Source organism: Erinaceus europaeus, chromosome 18 (assembly GCF_950295315.1).
Source record: "Erinaceus europaeus chromosome 18, mEriEur2.1, whole genome shotgun sequence".
Lineage (NCBI taxonomy): Eukaryota > Metazoa > Chordata > Mammalia > Eulipotyphla > Erinaceidae > Erinaceus > Erinaceus europaeus.
Window position 1 is genome coordinate 3,645,689 of NC_080179.1, and position 5,397 is coordinate 3,651,085.

Genomic DNA, 5,397 nt, shown 5'->3' on the forward strand with positions numbered 1-5,397 from the left:
GCTTTTCTACTTTGCCCAAGAGTAGCTGTTTTCTAATAAATTTCACCTTGGTGGGGAAGATTACAGATGGGTTGAAGCCAACAGGGCCTGGGGAAAACTGTGACCATTAAGGCATGCAGATTATTTTAAACAGCAGGTGTGAATAGCGTAGTGGTTATGCAAAGAGACTCTCTTGCCTGAGGCCCCAAAGTTCCAGGTTCAAACTGTGCTACCATAAACTGGAGCTGAGCAGGGCTCTGGTTTAAAAAAAAAAAAAGTCAATTAAAAGTAGTAAAGTAGTAAAGGCCTGACTGACTTTCACAGGAGACTCTGAGACCGTAGCCCATTTCCTGATAGAAGAAACAATCACAGCCCCTCCCCCCGTTTATGGCCCAGAAGAATGTAGTTTGGGGGTTATCACCCAGGTGTGTGTTTACAAGTAAATATCTTTATCTGAGTCGCTCCTTTCTCTGCTCTCAGAGGGAAGATGAGGGCATTCCTTTCGTGAGTGTGTGTGTATGTGTGTGTGTGTGTGTGTGTGTGTGTGGAGTCTTCCCCAGTTCCTAGATGCTCAGCTTCCTTAACTTGGCCAGCTGTCCCAGATCCACCCCATATTTCTTTTTTTAAAGAAATATTTACTTATTCCCTTTTGTTGCCCTTGTTGTTATATTGTTGTAGTTATTATTGATGTCGTTGTTGGATAGGACAGAGAGGAATTGAGAGGAGGGGAAGACAGAGAGGGGGAGAGAAAGACAGACACCTGCAGACCTGCTTCACCGCCTGTGAAGCGACTCCCCTGCAGGTGGGGAGCCGGGGGCTCGAACCGGGATCCTTGCGCCGGACCCTGCGCTTTGCGCCACATGCACTTAACCCGCTGCGCCACCGCACGACTCCCCCATCCCATATTTCTTTACAGTGTACCATCATGTAAGTCTTCCATTTGTATGACACTGAGTTTTCTTTTGCTAACCTATCTGATATTTAAAAAATTTATTGTTCAGCTTGAGAAAAGTCCAAAAGTGTGGGGGATTGTCTTTCTTTTTTATTTAATTTTATAATAGTGATTTAATAATGATTGGCAAGATTGTAAGACAGTGTTGTGGAAATATCCTTGGGACAGCTCCGAGTGTTTCAGCACCAAGGTGCAGCAGATGCAAAGGGCAGAGCCCGAGGAGGGGCAGGGAGATACTTTAGGGTTACAAGCCAACTCCTACCAGACCCGCACACTCTGGCTCGCTGCGGACACACAGCTGGCAAGGTGCTGACGATAAAGGTGGGAGCAGGCTGACCACCTTCAGAGCCGCCACCAGGATGCTGTCCACGAAGAGCCTAGAGATTTCTCATTTCATCAGCAGGGGTATAATACCATACTGTTCCCATCACCAGAGTTCTCTATCCCACCCCTATACTTTTAAAAAAATATATTTTATTTATTTATTAATAATAAAGATAGGAGGAGAGAGAGAGAAAGAACCAGACACTGCTCTGGTATGTGTGCTGCCTGGGATTGAACTCAAAGATCGTTTGGGGGTACAGAAGATGGAAGGTCTGGCTTTTGTAATTGCTTCTCTGCTGGATATGGGCGTTGGCACGTGGATCCACAACCCCAGCCTGCTTCTGTCTTTCCCTAGCAGGGCAGGGCTCTGGGCAAGTGGGGCTCCAGGACATATTGGTGGATATGTCTGCCCAAGGAAGTCAGGTTGGCATTTTGCAACTTGGTGGTTGAAAGGAGGTATTATGTAAAGCAGGACCAATTGTTGAATAAACAGGAATCAAAGGTAGGAATAGAGCAGATGAAATTATGGGGGTCTTTGGGTGGGAAGAAGCTGGGAAGTCTGTGTAAGTGTATTCTTACCCTGACAGGCTCCATCATCTCTGTAAGAGCAATGTCTGAGAGTGACCAGAGCTGTCTTCCCAGCTCCAGTGGAAGGTGGTACATGGGGCAGGCAACCACAGAAGCATGAAAGAAGGAAAAAAGAGACCAACTCACACTAAATGGAATTAAATGAGAATTGGTGCTTCTGACATGTTCTTAATGCCAAGTTTTTCTTTAAATTTTTCATTGATTTTATTTTATTTTCATTTTTATTTGTGACCAATCACAGGCTACAGTATTTTAAGATGTCAATGTACAGTTCTATACAATACCTATCACCAAAGTTGTGTCCCCATCTTCATATCTCCAAGAGATATAACTACCATAGTCCTCACAAGCCTTAGAAACAGTTTGCTGGCTTCTGTTTTTTGGGGGGTCTTTCTTACAAGCTTATATGTGTCAGTTTGTGAGATTCCACATGTGAGTGAAAACATCCAGTAGCTGTCTTTCATCTCTTATTTCTCTAAGCATCCTCACCTCCAGTTCCACCCATTGTATCCACAGAACACAACATCATCTCTTTTGATTGCAGAGTAATATTCCATGGAGTCTATATTCCCATGACTTCTTTATCCAGTCCTGTGCGGATGGGCATCTAGGCTGCTTGCACTCTGTGGTCATTGTGAATAACGCAGCCGCGTACATCTCTTTGAATCAGTGTTTGAGTATCCTTTGGATAAATGCCTAAGAGACAACTCTTTTTTCTTGTTATATGTTTCTTTTTTTTTAATTTTTAAATTACTTTACTGGGGGAAGTAATGATTTACAGTTGAGGGGCCAGGTGGGGGCACACCTGGTGAAGCACACACATTGCAGTGCATAGGTAGCAGGTTCAAGCCCCTGGACCCCACCTGCAGGGGGGAAGCTTCAGGAGTGGTGGAGCCCCGGAAGCAGGGCTGCAGGCGTCTCTCTGTCTGTCTCCTTCTCAATCTCCTCCTCCCCTCTCAGTTTCTCTCTCTCTCTTGATCCAATCAGAAATAAATAATAATGATACAAGATTTGTAGTTGTTGCGTGCATGATCCTCGAGTAAACAGAAAGACATATTTAGAATAATAAATATATCAGGCATTGTGCAATTCTCTCAACACTGACATATCTTTGCATCTTTCGGAGTGCATGTGAAAGAGAAACAAGAAATGCTCCTTGGAATCAGGCGACATCTCTGACAGCTGCTACGTGGAGCCAAGGAAGTATGTGCAGAATGTTTGAGAAGCTCTCCAGAGGTATCTTCCTCCTGCTGAGAGGCTCCTCGTGGCACTCAGCTCAGCTCAGCTATCTCTGAGTCCAGCCTAGGGCTCCGCGGGGACCCTGTTTCCCACCCTAACACAGGTCTGTGGAGGACATCACAAAAGGGGGGGTGTTGAAAGTATTTTCCCAAGTCTGAAAACTTCTGGTCAACAGGAACAAATGTGGACTCTGGAAAGATTCCAGTCAACTTCCTTGAAGAAAAATCTGAAGTTTTTGTTTCTTATTTGCAAAATATGTCTCACTCAGGCAAACAGGCATCTAGAATAAACTGTTGATAAGTTTCATTGTTATAATAGTACCTATCCAATGCAATAAGATACTCTCTTTGAGAGAAAATTGGTTTTGTATTTTTACTCTTTAAAATTTTATTTATGGGGGCGGGGTGGTAGCACAGCTTGTTAAGCGCAGGTGGCACAAAGCACAAGGACCTGCTTAAGGATCCCGGTTTGAACCCCGGCTCCCCACCTGCAGGGGGGTCACTTCACAGGCAGTGAAGCAGGTCTGCAGGTGTCTGTCTTTCTCTTCCCCTCTCTGTCTTTCCCTCCTCTTTCCATTTCTCTCTGTCCTATCTAACAACAACAGCTATAACAATAACAACTACAACAAGGGCAACAAAATGGGAAAAATGGCCTCCAGGAGCAGTGGATTCGTAGTGCAGGCACCGAGCCCCAGCAATAACCCTGGAGGATATATATATATATTTGTTTTAGAGGAAGGGGGAAAAGGAGGGAGCAAAAGAGAAGATCTCTGCTCCATGCTGCTTCCAGGGTGCTGGGAACTGAAGCTGGGACTTTCTCCAGACCTCAGACCTCACGTGTGGACACTGGACACGCACTGCTGTTATTACTCCTCCAAAAGCAAATTGATATTTATTTTTTAAAGCTCTAGGGGCCGGGTGGTGGTGCACCTGGTTAAGAGCACATATCACCATGCACAAAGAGCTGGGTTCAAGTCCCCACTCCCCACCTGCAGGGGGAAACTTTCATGAATGGTGAAGCAGGCCTCTCTCTCTCTTTCTGTCTCTCTATCTCTCCGCTCAATTTCTCTCTCTCCTGTCAAATAAAAATAGGAAAAAAAATGAAAATGATTTATTGATTAGTCTACATCGAGAGCAGCAGGGCACCGCTCACTGTGTGATGCCAGGGAGCTGCTTCAGTGCCCAAGCTTCAGAGCCCCAGGCTTTGTGCACTGCACCACTTCTGGGGTCGCCAAATTGACTTTCATTGTAGAAAAATAATTTCCTTCAATAACTAAGTTTTTCTTTGTTTTATTCCCTTTTGTTGTCCTTGTTTTATTGTTGTAGTTATTATTGTTGTTGTTATTGATGTCGCTGTTGTTGGATAGGACAGACAGAAATGGAGAGAGGAGGGGAAGACAGAGAGGGGGAGAGAAAGACAGACACCTGCAGACCTGCTTCACCGCCTGTGAAGTGACTCCCCTGCAGGTGGGGAGCCGGGGGCTCGAACCAGGATCCTTATGCGGGTCCTTGCTTCATGCCACATGCGTTTAACCCACTGCACTACCACCCGACTCCCAATAACTAAGTTTTTTTTTTTTAAGTATTTCGTGAATGAGAAAGGCCATGGAGGGGGGAGAAAGAAAGAAAGAAAGAGAGAGAAAAATGGGGAGATCAGAGCACCCATGGGATGGTTCCTCATGTATGCAAATTCTGAGCTCTAGCCCTGAGGCACCTCCCTGCTCCCTGCTTTTAAAAATTCTTAATGCCTCACAGACTTTCGGTGGTGGGAATGGTGTTTATATACACTCCTATTAACTTATAGTCTCATAATCACTATTTAATTGTAAAAAAATTCTTTTCTTTTTTTTTTTACCAGAGTACTGATCAGCTCTGGTTTACAGTGGTTCAGGGGATGCATTGGATCGACCTTCTCGTGGTGCATCCTGTGAGTACCCATTCATTGGGGAAACTGATGATCCTTCCTAGCCGACTGAATCCACATGGATCCCAGTCACTTTCAAAGCCAGCAACAAGCAGCTCCTGACAGCTTTCAACCTGACCTGTTGACTGGCTACGGAAGAAGGGCAAACGCTAGAAGAAGAAGGGGATTAAATCTGGGACTTCAAAGCCTCAGGCATGACAGTCTGTTTGCATAACCATTATGCTATCTACCCCTACCTAATAAAAAAATTCTTAATGTGTCACAGACTTTTGGTGGTGGTAATGGTGTCTATATATACTCCTATTAACCTATAGTCTGATAATCACTATTTAATTAATAAAAACTTCTTAATGCGCTCAACTCTCCAAATTTTTTTCAATTTATTGATAGCT